The 19,768-nt window shown below is 31.3% G+C and overlaps 1 protein-coding gene across 1 annotated transcript in view; it reads right to left on the bottom strand.

Moving 5' to 3' along the window:
* The window catches only part of LOC129968547 (protein Wnt-5b-like), a 678,623-nt gene that overhangs the window by 410,950 nt on the left and 247,905 nt on the right, over window positions 1-19,768 (bottom strand). The window lies entirely within an intron of this gene.

Here is a 19,768-nt window from a genome sequence, read left to right as displayed (position 1 = left end):
GTTTCGTTTTTTTTCTTCCTTTTAATAAATTGTGTTTGATTTAAATCTTTCATTTGTCGGACCCAATCTTTGGAGAATTTTTTTTGTCATCATTCCACTACAGCTACTCTAATGTCAAACGGTCAAACGGCTGATTCTAAATATTTTAGAATCCATAGCCGTTATATATATATATATATATATATATATCTTCAACAGAAGTAATGGTGAACAGAAGAATAAGAATTCGATTGCCACAAAAAGTGAAAAGCTAAATAAATAAAATTTAATACGCAGATTTAGCATCTAAAACCTAGATTCTTATCGAATCTAGATTTTCTAGTCCTTCGAAATGTTGACCGTCTGTCTTTCTCTACTTTCGTAAGAACTCTGAGATGAAATAACTCAAAAACATAGCGCCTTAAATATAATAATAATAATTTTCTGAATGTAAATGTCGTACTATAGCTATTTTGGTTTCAACCAGTGGGAAAATGGCGTCAAAAATACACATTCGGTGTTCTGGTACATATGTATTAACCGCATCCCAGCGATCAATCGCAAAAAAATATATATATAAATAAATAAATTTTAAAAAATCGACATTTCTGAAATTTTTTCGTAATTCGCCAATGTCATACATGCAGTTAATAATATGTAAATATATATGAGAGAAAGATATGCAATTCTCAAAGGCAAATTGCTGAGCGATTTAATTTTTTTTGTGTGTAAAATTTATAAATATATGACATATTACCCTTTAATAGTCGTACTTTTATGTTAAATGCTTCAAATTATAACTGCTCAAATACAAAAACAAATAATTTTAAAACGCTATAATTCTAACAAAAGTTACACATAATTCATAAACTATCACAAATATTTTTTGGATTCCTAAAATTAATTCAGTAAGACATCATATTCACGATATGGATATTAAAAAAAACAAAATAGTTAAGGAAATAAATAATCATAGGGCAGATGATTAGTGTTTTATCCATTGTTGCGTGTTTTGGTCAAAATAAATGATCGTTTTATTTTTGCATTGGTCATACAATTTCCTGTTCATATAACAACAACCTATAGGCGTGGTACGAGGCGTATTAAAAGCTAGCATGGTGTATTCGAAATCTCTGGATTATATTTCTTGTTAAAATCTGAGATTGCGAAATTCTTTGAAAACAACTTTTTCAAAGAAACGCAGTTGAAGATGTTTGTTTTTGAGTTTTGACCTTGAAGTAAAACTGCAAGAAATGTGTTTGTAAATTTTACGTCATCCGTTAATAAATTCTTAAACAAAAACAAGATGGAATCAAATGCTTCTTAACCAAATTCAGCTAAAAAAATTATAATAACTATCACAATTAGCGCAACACATTCCAAATTTAGTTGCATCTTGCCAGAACTTTGTTAATTATTAACCAGCAAACCAATACATGCATTAGAATAGTATTTATTTCAATATGATTGATTTAAATTTTTTAAATATTGAAAATGAAATTTTCCTGTCTCCTGTCCTGTTCCATGTCCTGTGTACATCATGAAACTTCTCTCTTAATTAGCTAGTTAATTTAGTTCCACGTTTCAGCACATTTTTTTACAAATTATGATTTATTTTATGTTAGTGTTTTTTTATATTTTACGTTTATATATATATATATATTATTGTAATTCTCTTCAAATAATACTCATTTCTTTCTGGTGAACACCATTTTATTTTCGGACACATTTTTTGTGCCACTACATGTGGACTATTACAGATTAGGACACCTCTCACAATCGGGTGCCACGTCTAGGTACTAGAATCGTTCTTACACACACTCCGTTCAAATACAAAAAAGAGTTAACAGGAACTTTGTACTCGACAGATACGCCATCTATCGGCGTGAAGCTGTAACAATTATGAATCCAGTTTACCCAACTTCCACGTTCCAACACAATAATATTAAAGAAGATATATTGTATTAATAAATATTCTAAATAAATGTAATGAAACATATAAGTACCAGACCAATTATACTTGATTAAGTGATAATACAAAAATACCTCGATTAACGACCATAATGTTTACAGATCTTACTCCTAAACATTTGTTAAGCAAAATAATTTTTCCCCTCGAAATCCATGTAAAATAAGACAATGCGTTCCATTTCGAAAAAAATACTCAAACCAATTTATAATAACTTAATTTATATTTAATAATGTATGTTTTTTTACAAGAAAATTGTCTAAAGACATTTGTCGACGATTACATTTCAGAATTTTGCTAAAATGAGACACAGCATTATCGTTAAATGAGTTTCTAGCACATACAGCTACTGCTTATCAGGGTGATGGTCCTCGACATAGATGCAATAATTTCTTATATATTCAGCATCTCCTTTATTTTATTGGACGATTATTGTACAGTTGAATCTATTATTTTTTCTCTCCTGACTAAACATCTTTCGCAGCTTTTTGCTGTGACATAGAATGCAGCTCTAAAAGTTCTTCGGTAGTTCTGGTTGTGTTCTTCCAACGGATCTACACAAAAATCTAGACCAGAGACAAAATCTTGGTTGATTAAGTCTCCACAGGCACTTGCTCAAAACCCTAGGAGTCCTTACGTTCGACAACGCTATTTGGCCAAAATTTCTTTCATGTAGGTATAAGAGTTCTCTTCAAACAAGTGCTCAATGCAAATGGATATACAGGCCAATCCAGCGTGTAACGTCATGATGTCTTCTTGTCACTCATTCTACAAAACATCGCTCGTTAAGAGACTCATTTTTTTTAAAAATTGTATTTTACTGGTTGCGCGAAGCACTCGTTCTGTGAGGCACCCATTTAGCGAGGTTAACTGTTTATCGTAATTTTTTATCATTGTAGAATTTGTATTTTTTAAAAGCTTATTTATTCGGCAACGGCTTTCTTAATCAACCTTTTAACGACTCTCTTTCAGACCAGCGTTTCTAGGCAGCTGTCTTCTCATCTGTTAACGACCTTTCTAGGCAGATTTCTTTTTTTATCATTCGTAGAATTTTTTCTTATTTATTCGGCAATGGGTTTTTTTTCCCTCTCAATCAGCCTGCTAACGAACTCTTTCAGTCCGGAGTTTCTAGGCAGCTCTCTAATTGTCCGTTAACGTCCTCTCTCAACCTATTGGTTCTAAGCAGCTCTTTAGTCCCCTCTGAACCTAGCAACTCTAGGCAGCTCCTAATCGCGTGTTAACGTCCTTTCTCAGTCTAACGGCTCTAGGCAGATGTCTACTTGTAAATCCGCCGTTTGAATGTATATGTATCATTCCAAAGTTTACTAAAAGCTTATGTGAAAGTAAAGTCTCTATCAAAACACATAAAATGATATAGATCGCTACAGATGCGCTTTGTAAGAAGTGGTTCGCAAACCCCGATTTAAATATCGTCTGTTCAATAATTCTTTTATTATTCTTTAAATTATTTTTTCGTGTAAATTAAGTATATAGAGGAACAATACCAAATTATGTAATTTAATAATAAAAAAGCATCAGTATTTAATTTTTACTGAATATGGACTCATATTTGTACCATTTAGATATTTTATTTTTCACCCCTCAATTTTGAATAAATATTTAATCAATAAGTTTGTAACATTTTATAATGTGAGAACATGGTGGTGTTTTGGTTTGATGTTTTTGAAGCCTCATATTGCACAGGCACGAAATTGGCGATTTATCGCTTTTCAGGCATGAATTTTTCGCTTTTAGGAATATTAGAAAATAATAAAGAAGGTTTCACATTTGGCGATTTATCGCCAACAAAAACTTTCAAATTGGTGCGAATGTCCTTCATATACTCGATTCTTCTGTCTGGCCAATAAAGGGCACGGTCTGTAAGAAGTTATCGCCCGATGAAGTACAAAGAAGAAAACGAATTTTTCAGTTTCTTCCTTTCTATATATTCCTCATTTCATTTAAAAGGATTTATTCATCTTCTATTCAATAATAAAACGGTAGAATAATGCAAGATTAAAATTATTTTCTTATTGTTACAAGAAAAAAAATTATAATATAACTTTTAAAAGAAGCATAAATCGAATGCAATTTCAATAATATATTAAGAATTACTCTTAACAATAAAATTCCTCCTTCTTGTTCTATTTCCTAAAGAAACGATCAAAAACTTTTCTCCTGGTGCTCAGATTACTAATGGAAAATGTTTTATTAATTGAAATCGCCGTAACTATATATAACCTAATCCGATTCAGAAAATATTTAATTCAGAATTTAAAATGATAAAAAATGAAAAATATATTTCAAATGAAAATTCGCACAATAAAAGAAAAAAATCGATTAATTTTGTATTATACCAGATAAGCTAAGATATTTTAAAATGAGAGTAACATTTAAAAAATTCAGTTACTTGATGCTAAACATGTTTTATTCGAAGACGAGCCTTTTTAAATTACGATATTCTTTGTGTAAATTGTATTACGTGATTAATTTGATCTTAAATTATAAATCTACAACCCCAAATAGGATGGTGCATAATAATAATATTGGGATTCCGAAAATATTCATCATCATTTGTTACTGAAAATGATAAAATCATTTGGATTTCCAGATTTTACTACGATAAAAAATATGTTATCTTGTACAAATTAGCTTTTATTTATAAAATTAGTTAATTTTTAATTTTCATTGATCTTCAAATTTTAGACATGCAAAAATATGCCTGCAGTGAAAAAAAAAACTTTCAAGTCTCCTTTGTTAACATGTGTGGAATTGCGTTATTCGATTGTACTTATTTCAGCTTAAAAATATACCGAAGTTCGTCAATTTTTTTTGTGGTTCAGGAATCTTGAATGTATATGTATCTTTATAGATTGTATAAAAATGTGATTTGAACTTGAAATTTTTATCAAACCACATGACAACAACAACAACAGCACAATATACGAACAAGCGACTCGTGTTGAATGACAAGAAATAAAAAAACAAAGCAAATATCTTTTCTACGGGTGGATTATCTATTTTCGCATGATAAATCTTTTGCACCGCTTATTTCTTTACCTCTGGCTATATTTAAAATTACAACATATTTTTCTGTTATTTTTATAAATGCTTTATATTATTCTGAGTTTCAATTTCAATATCTTTTGTTATTTTTATAGCTGCTTTATATTATTAGATCTATTTTAAACCTATATTACTATTGTTTAAACCATTTCTTAAATGGCACCTGTCAATTACTGCAAGAAAGGTCAGTTTTCTGAATCGGGTCATATGGACCCGAACGCTACCTACGTAAAGTAAATACGAACAGAACAGCAGGGTTATGTCCGCTTGTTAGAAGAATATCTGAAAAACGGAATGAACTATACAAAGGAAATTTATGTCTGTCTTCTTCTTATTGTGTCTCTATGCTTTTGTGAAAGTTATAACACAAAATTGAAATATTTTTAACTATTACAGTACTTTCTTTTGTATTTTTGTACAAGAGAAATTATCTAATGGAAGTGCCTTTCTCAGATATTAAGGTGTACGTACACACTAGAAGATTTTTTTTTAAATTTTAACTTTAAATATCCAGTTTTTTCACAGTAGGTCATTAATATATGTTTAAACTCATTTCAGTGAGAAAAACCCACATTACACTCATTATTAATTAATTAAATAATACTTAATGAGCTAATTAGACTAATTTTTGAAACATGATATCTTAAATTCTAATTTGTACAGACACACAATTCTAGTTGGAAATGATGCCTAATATGAGTCTTCATGTTGTCTGCCTCAATCAAGTTATAAAAATATATAGTTTCTTTTTAAACAATTTTTTCATCAACGATGAATAGAAAAAGCGAGATTTTTTCTATAATTTTAACTTTTAAATGGATATTAAAATTTTATTTCTATAAATATAAATTTGATTGAAGCACAAAACATCCGCTATTTCATACAGATTATTTTGATATATAAATAACTGTATTTGGCTAATTTCTTGTCGAGTTATGATTGTTTGAATGAAGCAACATAGTGGAAAAATATCATTCTTCATAAAACGAGTTTTAAAAACACCGTAACTAGAGTTTTTAATGAAAGCACCTCAAGAAAAATAATTATAACTCGAGAAATATTTCGAATATTGACAACATCTTGGTATCGTTTGAAAGTTAAAGGATCAGAGAACATTATTAAGCAATAAAAAAATATTCGATATTTTGATCGATTTTCGAAGTTTCAAGTGTGTACATACACCTTAATACAATATATAGAGAGTTTGGTGTTTCATAGTATCATGACGACAGCTGAAAAAGTATTTTGGACGCGTTCATTCGTTTGGATGAATGCGTTCTAATTTCGATTTCATCGGTCTAGGTCAAAATGTTTTGGAATTATTGTACTCCTAAACAGACACAATGCCAAAAATGTGTTTTTCGGACTCAAGATGGTTTGAGACATGGATATTCATTTAAATCTCATTTTAACCTATTTGCAACGTTATCGTACTTCCTCTTCGTGTACAAGAAAGTTGAGTTTTGGGTTTAAAAGCTCAAGAAGGCAGCGTCGTATTAAGCATTGTAAATAAAATAATGCAAGCCCTCTTTCGTTCCTCAAATTCAGGAAGCTCAATTTTTTTTTATGGATTTTAATTCAATATTCTATTCTATAAACAGTTTAGAAGTAACAGACATTTTGACGAAATTAAATAACAAAATATTTAATTTAATCAAGATTTTAATTCAATAGTGTTATTTTCATAATCTCGCTTTTAAAAATATTTGAATTTAAAAGTTATTATAAACCATAAATTTTTTTCAATCCAATCTAAGCATAATAATACAAATTCTATGAAAAAACACTACCAACCGTATGAAAATTTTTAACTTATTAATCTGCAAGCGAATTTAAAAACAAAAAAAAATGATAAAAGTTCTAAGAATAATTTTTTGAAGTTTAAACAATTTTTGTTTGTTATTTAACACATTGACTACCGAGTCTCTTATTTTTAGGTGAAAGCAGAAGTTCTGCTGAATGTAGAATTTGATGCGAGTAGAACACCTATGTTTAGTTTATACCTCATTGTTTTAACACGTTGTTCACCATATGAATTACCTGTGATTCACACATACTTTCTAAACAGATATTCTCTTCTCTACTACAAACAAGATATTGCAAAGAAGTAAGTACCTTAGTGTTCCGAATCACAGTTTATACCTCCTTGTTTTAACACTTTGTTCACCATATGAATCGCCTGTGATTCACACATACTCTCTAAATATATATTTTCTTTTCTGCTACAATCAAGATATAGCAAAGGAGTAAGTATATAATAGATAGTGATCCGAATCACAGTTTATACCTCCTTGTTTGCCGCCGTTCTGATATAAGGGTGGCGCACCTTCCCAGTGATCTGGGTGTCCCGGGTTCGAGTCCCGGTACGGGCATGGTTGTTCTTCATCTATGTTCTATCTGTGAGGTGTGTGAATGTTTCCCCCTGTAAAAAGGGGCTGTGCAAGCGAATGTGTGAGTGTCATATTCATATGAGCTAGAAGTCAGACTTCTGCCCTCGGGTGCTCAGTGGTCTTTACCCTCAGAAGCTACTGCGTCCCCTTTCCGTGGTAACACGGGCGCGACATCATCATCAACAACGTGTTCACCATATGAATCACCTGTGATTCACACGTACTCTCTAAATATATATTATTTTCTCTACTACAAGCAAGATATATTAAGAAATAAGTATTTTAGTGGCCCGAATCACAGTTTTTACTTCCTTGTTTTAACACATTTTTCTCCATAAGATTTTCTCCATGTGACTCACACTTACTCTCTAAATATATATTATCTTCTCTACTACAATCAAGATACAGCAAATAAGTAAGTATCTTAGTGTTCAGAATCACAATTCATACCCCCTTGTTTTAACACGTTGCTTACCATATGAATCACCTGTGATTCACAACTATTCTCTAAATATATATACCCTTCTTTACTACAATCAAGATATAGCAAAGAAATAAACATCTTATTAGATAGTGGTCCGAATCACAGTTTATACCTCCTTGTTTTAACACGTATATGAATCTTCTGTGATTCAAACCTACTCTCTAAATAGATGTTCTCTTCTCTACTGCAATCAAGATATAGCAAAGAAACAAACATCTCATTAGATAATGGTCCGAATCACAGGCCTGAATAAAGGCAGCAAACACCGAATCGAGTACAAAACTCTTATAAATCAAACGAAAGTAGAAACATTTAATGGCTTTGAAAATCTTCATTAAAAAATCTCAGAGACCCCCCCCCCAAATCATCAGGTCTTTGACGTTTGTCTAAATGATTACAGAAGGTATGAAAGCTAAACAAAGTCGGAATAAAAGTAGTCCAAATGGAATATTGATAAAGGAGTCGGTTGTTCTTAAGAAAACAGCCCGCAAGCCAAACAGGAAATTACCGACACTGTAAAGAGCATATGCGAGAAGATTAGCTATTTAGATGAGGCTTATCAGGTACCTTTATCAATTAATCATCCCTCAGAATGTGAGTGTTATCTCCGTTATTTTTCTAATTAATTTAATAGCATTTCGATATGGGTTCGATTTGGAAACAGAGGGAAATTTTCCGAAATAAATTTAATTGCTTACACCAGGTCTCCTGACTGAAATCCTGCCGGTGTTGTGTTTTAAGACTAATCCGAAACTTTGGCTCGATTCTTTGGGTATTATCGAACTTTTCGTATAAACCTGCTGCTTTTAAGAAGGGGTTTTGTCTGCTGCTTGTGGCCTTCTCTCTCCCTTCCCGGCATGCAGCATTTTCTAAGGGCAGAGAGAAAGTATTGGGAAAATTAATTAAAAGAGTTAATTAGTACGGTATCAAATATTTAATTATCCCAGAGATCCTTTGTTCTTTGTTAATGAAACATTGATTCGCGATAAATTCAAAGAAACATTTTCAGTAGAAGAAAACTAAAGGGGAGGGGGGGGATAGTCTCGGGAAAAGAAAAAGCTTAGAAAATCAGTAATTGAAAATTTGAAAGGGTGGGTATAGAAAAAAAAAATTATAATAAGACAAAAGAAAAAAAAAGAAAAAGGAGAGGATTATTGGGTAGGAAAAAAACGTAATTAAAAATGTTCATTAGCACTAAAGGAAAAGAAATCTATTTCACTGGAAACGTTCGTTGCCAAGATGGCGATGTTCTAATCAGGTATAGTGCACTATCAGAAGATAGGGGGAATAGAAGGGTGGGTGGGGGGCTTTCAGACACAAAAAAAGAGGAAAGAGACGTAAATAAAAAGAGAGGGTAGGGACAGAAAAAAAAATATATAAGCTTTATGTCTGTCTTTTTATGTTTTGACCTCAAGAAAATCATCTTATTTTTAATAAAATCCTATTCGTTCGTTTCCGAAATGCATTATGGTCCAAAAGCACCTTTTTAAAAAATTAATCATCCGATTGATTGTAAAGGCTATTTTCTGCAAACTTTTTATTTTTTTTATGTATATAATGCAGAATAAGATGGGGAAAACAAAAACATTATTATTATTTTTTTTTTCGGTTTCTCTTTGTTCTAGAGAATTTTTTTTTCTTTCATCTTGTTAATTATAATTTTGCGAGTGGGCTTATTTCGAATGCAAGGAATAGTTACGTTAGAAAGGTTTCTTATAATTCGAATTGATTTCCGCCGTCGCAATGCTTTAATTACAAGATTTTAATTTTCATGGTTATGGAAACATCTCAAGAATTAATTACAAAGCAAGGTTCAAATTAATTATTAAATATTTCGTGGGTTGCTGCTTTCACATCGAAATAATAATGCAGGGTATATCAAAGTAATATATTCCTTCAGATTTTTTAAATAGACAAAAGGTAATATGAATAAATACGCTAAAATTAAATAAGATGACAGAAAACTCCAATTTCCTTAACTTTAAGTAGAAAATTTTAATATGATTTGAAATCGTGTTCTTGTTTTTTAATGGCTTATTTTTTAAGTGTAGTTACAGTATCATGGTGTCCGAATTAGAAACAATAAAGATATAAACAAACTTTTTTATTTCATTTCTGAATGGGGGGAAAAAGAAAAGAAAAAACATATGCCATGCCTTATCTTTGATTCCATTATGGCTGCTTCCTGGCCTATAACATCATTTATGATATGAATTTGAAGTACTAAGGTCCTCAACATTAAGAGAACAATTCCTTAACATTCTTTAGCAGTTCCTTTGGACAATTCCTTAACATGGATACATACGCATATAATATCAAAACATGCACAAAAATCTAAATTGTGGTTAACTAATTAACATTTTTGACTAGTTAACGTTTTGGAAAAAGTACAAATTTTGAGTTATAATATACATTTTACTATAACTTACATATACTTTAACATTTATAGTATACATACAAAAGTATACATTTTGAGTTATGACGAGTTTATTCATCAGGTGTAATGAGTAGTTACAATTTGTAGTTTGAATTACAATTTTAGAAAAAACTCAAACATATTCGTAAATTTCAAGATGTTTAAAATATTTTGAGCCCAACTCGAAGTCAAAGGAATAAATAAAAGATTATTAATATTTATTATTACAAAAACCCACATATAATATGAATTGTTTTTCTTAAATGTATCGCTGAGTTGTATTGTCATCCAATTTTTTTATTTTTTTTCGTACATATGCAAAAAAATGTATATTAGTTTAAGTGAATAAATAAAAGGGTTTATTGAAATGAAATGTTTATTGAAATGAACAAAAAAAATGAAAGTCATTTCATCACAACATAATTTCATATTACACATACGCTATGTTTGACGACTATACCCGTCATATTAATTAATTTAATAATTAATATGAATATTTAATAATTTACCATTAATTTAATAATTAATGGTAAATTTTTGAGACACAATTTATGTACGTATTTTCCGAAGAGGTCGGAACTGTTAACTGGTTAATAATATTATAAAAATCATTTTTACTTTCTTATAAACAAATGAAAAATAAATAAAGAGAAAATGTTGTTGCCATTAAAATAATCCGAACTTGAGATTTTGAAGAATCTACACATTTCAAACTTCGTCTAATTCTAAAAACACATTTTTTGGATTTATGTCTGTCTGCGAACAGGATTATTCAAAAAAACTTTGAGCGAGACGGATACAATGTCGTATCAAGTATTTACATCAAATATGTTGATTTATATCAAGTTTTGAACGAAATCCATTCGGAGAAAATCGATCCGTAAAGCTGTCAAGACACAAATTAACACGATATCTATAAAATGGCGGGAGACATGTGAATAACATTCGATACATATAAAATGGGTACATTTTGCACTAAATCCGACAAGTGCTTGACTGACCATCAGTCTGTACTTTTGCGTCCATGTAAATGCAATAATTCAAAAATGCAGTATATCAAGTTTTGAACGAAATCCATTCGGAGGAAATCTATCCGTAAAGCTGTCTAAACACAAATTAACACGGTATCTATAAAATGGCGGGAGACATGTGAATAACATTCGATACATATAAAATGGGTACATTTTGCACTAAATCCGACAAGTGCTTGACTGACCGTCAGTCTGTACTTTTGCGTCCATGTAAATGCAATAATTCAAAAATGCAGTATATCAAGTTTTGAACGAAATCCATTCGGAGAAAATCGATCCGTAAAGCTGTCAAGACACAAATTAACACGATATCTATAAAATGGCGGGAGACATGTGAATAACATTCGATACATATAAAATGGGTACATTTTGCACTAAATCCGACAAGTGCTTGACTGACCATCAGTCTGTACTTTTGCGTCCATGTAAATGCAATAATTCAAAAATGCAGTATATCAAGTTTTGAACGAAATCCATTCGGAGGAAATCTATCCGTAAAGCTGTCTAAACACAAATTAACACGGTATCTATAAAATGGCGGGAGACATGTGAATAACATTCGATACATATAAAATGGGTACATTTTGCACTAAATCCGACAAGTGCTTGACTGACCGTCAGTCTGTACTTTTGCGTCCATGTAAATGCAATAATTCAAAAATGCAGTATATCAAGTTTTGAACGAAATCCATTCGGAGAAAATCGATCCGTAAAGCTGTCAAGACACAAATTAACACGATATCTATAAAATGGCGGGAGACATGTGAATAACATTCGATACATATAAAATGGGTACATTTTGCACTAAATCCGACAAGTGCTTGACTGACCATCAGTCTGTACTTTTGCGTCCATGTAAATGCAATAATTCAAAAATGCAGTATATCAAGTTTTGAACGAAATCCATTCGGAGGAAATCTATCCGTAAAGCTGTCTAAACACAAATTAACACGGTATCTATAAAATGGCGGGAGACATGTGAATAACATTCGATACATATAAAATGGGTACATTTTGCACTAAATCCGACAAGTGCTTGACTGACCGTCAGTCTGTACTTTTGCGTCCATGTAAATGCAATAATTCAAAAATGCAGTATATCAAGTTTTGAACGAAATCCATTCGGAGAAAATCGATCCGTAAAGCTGTCAAGACACAAATTAACACGATATCTATAAAATGGCGGGAGACATGTGAATAACATTCGATACATATAAAATGGGTACATTTTGCACTAAATCCGACAAGTGCTTGACTGACCATCAGTCTGTACTTTTGCGTCCATGTAAATGCAATAATTCAAAAATGCAGTATATCAAGTTTTGAACGAAATCCATTCGGAGGAAATCTATCCGTAAAGCTGTCTAAACACAAATTAACACGGTATCTATAAAATGGCGGGAGACATGTGAATAACATTCGATACATATAAAATGGGTACATTTTGCACTAAATCCGACAAGTGCTTGACTGACCGTCAGTCTGTACTTTTGCGTCCATGTAAATGCAATAATTCAAAAATGCAGTATATCAAGTTTTGAACGAAATCCATTCGGAGGAAATCTATCCGTAAAGCTGTCTAAACACAAATTAACACGGTATCTATAAAATGGCGGGAGACATGTGAATAACATTCGATACATATAAAATGGGTACATTTTGCACTAAATCCGACAAGTGCTTGACTGACCATCAGTCTGTACTTTTGCGTCCATGTAAATGCAATAATTCAAAAATGCAGTATATCAAGTTTTGAACGAAATCCATTCGGAGGAAATCTATCCGTAAAGCTGTCTAAACACAAATTTACACGGTATCTATAAAATGGCGGGAGACATGTGAATAACATTCGATACATATAAAATGGGTACATTTTGCACTAAATCCGACAAGTGCTTGACTGACCGTCAGTCTGTACTTTTGCGTCCATGTAAATGCAATAATTCAAAAATGCAGTATATCAAGTTTTGAACGAAATCCATTCGGAGGAAATCTATCCGTAAAGCTGTCTAAACACAAATTTACACGGTATCTATAAAATGGCGGGAGACATGTGAATAACATTCGATACATATAAAATGGGTACATTTTGCACTAAATCCGACAAGTGCTTGACTGACCGTCAGTCTGTACTTTTGCGTCCATGTAAATGCAATAATTCAAAAATGCAATATATCAAGTTTTGAACGAGATCCATTCGGAAGAAATCTATCCGTAAAACTGTCAAAACACAAATTAACACGATATCTATAAAATGGCGGGGGACATGTGAATAACATTCGATACATATATAATGGGTACATTTTGCACTAAATCCGACAAGTGCTTGACTGACCTTCAGTCTGTACTTTTGCGTCCATGTAAATGCAATAATTCAAAAATGCAATATATCAAGTTTTGAACGAGATCCATTCGGAGGAAATCTATCCGTAAAGCTGTCTAAACACAAATTAACACGGTATCTATAAAATGGCGGGAGACATGTGAATAACATTCGATACATATAAAATGGGTACATTTTGCACTAAATCCGACAAGTGCTTGACTGACTGTCAGTCTGTACTTTTGCGTCCATGTAAATGCAATAATTCAAAAATGCAATATATCAAGTTTTGAACGAGATCCATTCGGAAGAAATCTATCCGTAAAGCTGTCAAAACACAAATTAACACGATATCTATAAAATGGCGGGAGACATGTGAATAACATTCGATACATATAAAATGGGTACATTTTGCACTAAATCCGACAAGTGCTTGACTGACCTTCAGTCAGTACTTTTGCGTCCATGTAAATGCTATAATTCAATAATGCAATAACTTGGACAAATGACGTTTGGTACATTATTTTAAAATTAAAAACTAAAATAGTGTTACTAATTAACTGAAAAATATATAATGTTTATCAAATTCGGAATTAAATCATTGAAAGAATTAAGTATCTGTTGGTCATACTTCCAAATGCATGTAATGACTGTGAGATTAAATCAATGAAAGTAAATAAATAACGGATGACTTGTGTCCTTGCATACCTACACGACAAAAAAGAAAGAAAAAGTTTGTCTTAATGTGATGAACCATCCCTTAAAGTTTTTCATGTGATTTAACATTCATCTGCATAGCATATAACACAATTAAAACATAGCAAATGCAGTTGCTTAACAAAAGTTTTGGAATGTCATATTAATCTTAACATTTATGCGTTAATAACATCAATTCAAGTAATATTAATAATGAGAAATAAAAAATTAATAAACAAAAGAGATAATCTTCAGTTGATATTTTTAAATTGTGTGCGTTGTTTTTGGGTGCACAGTTCCACTTAGGAGTCATGTTGTCATGGTGGAACGTCAAATCCCAAGAGTTGCTGATTTGTTTTCTTGGTTGTTTTTGCCTGTTGTGGTGTTTAGCTTCATAAGTTTTTGTTCTTTTGCTTCCTTTCACTTTTAGATTTTCCATCTCTTTGAAAAATTTCTATTGATGTAATCATTAATTAATGTTAACGGGAAATCTTTTTGAATATAATGATTTCGGACAAACCATGCCATGAAAGTGATTTCATGTACTGTTCTATTTTAGAGATTTTTTTTTATTTAGAGAGGAACTGTTTTGTTTTAGAGAGTTTTTTTTATCTAGATAGGCACTGTTTTATTTTAGAGAGGTTTTTTTTTTTTAATTTCGAGAAGAACTGTTTTATTTTAGAGAGTATGTTTACTCAGAGAGAGCACTGTTTTATTTTAGAGGTTTTTTTTGTTTGTTTAGATAGGCACTGTTTTATTTTAGAGAGGTTTTTTTTTTAATTTCGAGAAGAACTGTTTTATTTTAGAGAGTATGTTTACTCAGAGAGAGCACTGTTTTATTTTAGAGATTATGTTTACTCAGAGAGGCACTATTTTATTTTAGAGAATTTGTTTACTTAGAGAGGCATTGTTTTATTTTAGAGAGTTTGTTTTTTTAAAGAGGCACTATTTTATTTTAGAGAATTTGTTTACTCAGAGAGGCACTGTTTTATTTTAGAGGGGTTTTTTTGTTTGTTTAGATAGGCACTGTTTTATTTTAGAAAGTTTTTTTTTTTTATTTCGAGAAGAACTGTTTTATTTTAGAGAGTTTGTATACCCTGAAAGGCACTGTTTTATTATAGAGAGTTTGTTTATTTCGAGAGGCACTATTTTATTTCAGCGAGTTTCAAGATCTTTAATACGTGTCTTCGCTGCAGTGATCCAAGTAGGAGGAAGGGATATGCAGCTGATTTGGGGTCAAAGCATTCTTTTGTATAAAATTTATTGATAATTAAAGGCTTTGCTTCAAAAAGGAGGTAGCTCCAATTACACCAGCCTGCAAAAAAAAGAAAATTTTTTTTGTTTGTAAAATTTTAATTGATTTATATCAGCAATGATGATGTCATTCCAAAATGCAAACTAAATTTTATGTAACACGTAAGGATTTTTTACAAATGACGATGAAAAAATTAACAAAATGCAGTATAATGCATACAGTTGCAACTGTAGTTACTATTAACTAAACACAATAATGCTGTTCATTTACAATATTATGATAACTTTTGTGTTTTTCTTGAAGTCAAGAAGCTTCTTTTTCGAGTTTTTTCGTTTATGGTCCACATCACTGTCTCTTTTTAAAGACCAACGGTAATCGGCCATCATGTTAACATCCCACCGTCCTTGATATCTGCGTTCCATCTCCTTTATATCCTGGTGGAATTTTTCACCTTGCTCGTCACTCATTTTTCCTAAATTTTCTGGGAAGTATTCCAAATGTGAGTGAAGGAAGTGAATTTTAATGCTCATATTGCACCCCAAAAGATGATAAGTACGTAATAACTCAGTTACAAATTCTTTGTAATTTTCTTTTCTCTCATTTCCCAAAAAACCTTCTACGACATCTTTAAATGCAACCCAAGCCTGCTTCTCTCTATTTGTCATACATTGTTCAAAATTGGAATCTTTAACTAATTTCTTTATTTGTGTTCCATCAAATACACCTTCTTTAATTTTAGCGCTAGACAATTTTGGGAACTTCGATATAAGATACTCAAAACATTTTCCACCTTTATCCAAAGCTTTCACAAACTGCTTTATGAGTCCCAATTTTATGTGAAGTGGGGGCAATAAAATATTTTGTGGATCTATTAAATATTCATTTAAAATATTCTTCTTACCAGAAATCCATTCTTGTCTCTTCGACCATATCATTTTTATCCAATGACTTTCTGTGTCCCTGCTATCCCATTCACAAATAAAGAACGGAAATTTAGTAAATCCACTACTTTGTTGCCCGAGAAGCAGACCTATAACCTTTAAGTCACCACATATTGCCCACTTGTGTTCAGTGTATTTTATTTTAGTGAGAAGCATCTCCATACTTTCATATGTTTCTTTCATGAAAACGGAATGTGCAACTGGAACTGATGCAAGTTTAGATTTGTTATGCAATAAAACTGCTTTTAGACTCCTCTTTGAGGAATCTATAAATAGTCGCCAATCATTCGGATTATAAGGAATATTATCTTCTAATTCATGTAACAAATCAGGTATGTCAGCACAATAAACCAAGAAGTTATCAGATTTGAAAAATGATAAAAATTGCTTTTCTCGATTCCTGTACCAATTAAACGGCGTATGTGTCGTTAATAAATTTTTCTCTTTTAACCGAGAGCCTAATAATTTTGCATTTTCTTTAGTTAAATCTAAATCACGAATTAAGTCATTTAATTCGGCTTTATTAAATTTTTCAGGTACTTCATTTTTAACGGTGAAATCCAACTGCCATCAATGTTTTAAATTTTAAAATAAAAGGTTTTTTTTTTTAAATACAATTATAAGTATTTATTCAATATAAATGTATTATTTCATTTAAATGAAGTAAGAGGCTTTCAGAATTTATTTAAACAAATAAACATACATACTTTATTAATTTATCCTATCCAAATCGCAAAAAATCTGTGTATTTTTACTTATTTAAAAAATTTACTTTTCAAAAAAACTGTAAGTGATACGTAAAAACTGATATTATTTTTGAAATAAGCATGCGAAAATACATAAAAAACAACTATTACTTTTAAAACAAGAAATTGTTGCAGGCTGGTGTTATTCAAGTTTGCAGTAAACCGGCGGTAGCACCAGGAGCTACCTCTATATTACAACAAACTAATGAGACAAACTAATGCTTGAGTTAAAGCGAGAACTAACGATTGAAGGTATATCTTTCTGGCACCAAACGAACAAGTTTATATTTTACAACATGATAGTACATGTTACTCCAAATTCCCGTAATTGGAGCTACATCCGTTTTGTAGCAAACCCTTCAATTTTGATTGAGAGCTGATGATGAGATAATTAGTTTTGGGGCCTTTAAAGTTTCTCTTGATTCATTTTTTTTATCTGTAGGAAAATACTTTTTATTGCATTATATCTGAGTATTACTAATCTTTTAAGACTTCATCACCATTTAGTCTGCCTTACATAACGTTTCACAAAATATCCTGTATGATTTTGGTATCGTGATCTTATTTTGTGAACTATATAAGGCTAATCGTAAGATCTTTGTAAGTTACAGTTGATCCTAATCATTTTTTTTTCTTGTAGAAATATAAGCCGATTAATCTGCATATCTTATATTATCAGAGAATATTTGATTACTTCGGTACTTGTATGCTTCAAAACACTTCCTCCTCTTTGATTGATTAGTAAAATGAAAGGGGGTTGTCAACAAGTACAGAAACGAAGTTCCTTTATAAGATCTGATATGCAAAGCAGCAATTGTGTCATCCGTTTCGCAACTTTCTTCTAATCTGAAATTATATATCAGTATTTTCTCGATCAGAACATTAAATTATTTCGCATTTTGAGAATCCAAGATTTTTTGATTCTTGGAAAAATTATGTCTCAAAATTATGTTTGTTTGAATTCAATATTTAAAAGCAAATCGAGTTACGAAAATTAAATTTGGTATTTTGAAATTTTTAGCCCTTATGTAGGTTTTTATAAAAAAATTTGTGGTATTCATTAAAGGATATCTGCAGCTCAAAAGTATAACCAGTTGGCATAGTAAAATTTAACTTATGATTCTATAAACAAAATTGAATATTAAATTATAGATAAAATCTGATGATTGTTGATTGTTTCTCTGGAATCGTACAATATATTTGAATCAAAATTTGGACCAACTCCGTCAAAAAATTAACTGTCTGTTAATGTGAATACGAAAGCTTCATTACCACAACAAGACAGATTCATTACTTTTAGTGTCTGATCTTTACATAAAAATTATAAATGTGTAAAATTTCAGCCCAAAAAATACTCCCTTTGATAATGATTTGTGATCAAAAAAACTTGAAAATCGTTCTAGATAAACAAATAAAATTTGCTTTATAGTTTTTAACAACAAAATTTTAAATCCGCATCAAATTTTGGAGAAAAGCCATCTACAAAGTGGATAGAATGGTCTCCTCAAAACTTTCTCGCATTGTGTTCAATAAAGATTTCATTTATCTCTCGTTCCATATAAAATTGTGAACATTGACCATGCACGTCTAGATTTTTATCATCAGAGTCTCACACATGAGTGTTATGTTGTTGTTTCTAATGGCACTTGTCATAGACAAGCCCACTGACTTTAGAATTCCACGATTTTAAGCCAGGGGTGCGTTTCTTGTTTCTTCAGTAGCGCCATCTAGGGCCAAGAGTACGAGTTAGCTACACACACGTCACAATCCTTTTTACGGGGCGGACTTCATTAATGCATTTCATTCATATCTACAGATCGTAATTTAGACCTAAATCAGAGAACGATCACCCTTGGTCCGGTACTCCCAGTGGTATTACTCTCGACATGGAGGGCTTTGTTACCACTACAGAGTTATACGTGCGCCAGCCACCACACACATGGAGAGTCTTCGGCCGGCGGGGTTTGAACTCGCAACCCCAGGGACGCGAATCTAACGCCTTACCAACCAGGCTATCCCGTCCCACTCAGTGTTATGTGCTTCTTAATACAGTAAAGAATATCGATATGCATTTTCGGAGGTCTTTTTTCGATTGATTGAAACCGAAATTTGGCGCAAAAACGCAGTTTTAATTATATCCCATTCCAAATTTCATTTATATAAGTAGTTACATTTTTGTGACATCGTATTCACATGTATCTGAAAGCACAGGTAGACAGAGAGTCAACTCTTTGACAGTTTTGATTCAAAATTTGATAAAGGTTTATACTTTCGATGATAAAATTGTAGATTAAATTTCTTTTATCCAAGGTTATTTACATTTTTATGCTGTTCCGTTTACATGCATGCGAAAGTACAGATAGACAGAAGGTCAATCCTTTGATGGATATGATTTAGAATTTGATACTTATTATGCAAATAGGATTGCGTAATCCATATGACATTATGGATTATGCAATTATCCGTACGGAT

This window comes from Argiope bruennichi, chromosome 5 (genome assembly GCF_947563725.1).
Source record: "Argiope bruennichi chromosome 5, qqArgBrue1.1, whole genome shotgun sequence".
Taxonomy (NCBI): Eukaryota; Metazoa; Arthropoda; class Arachnida; order Araneae; family Araneidae; genus Argiope; species Argiope bruennichi.
This window is presented reverse-complemented; position numbering and strand designations above follow the sequence as displayed.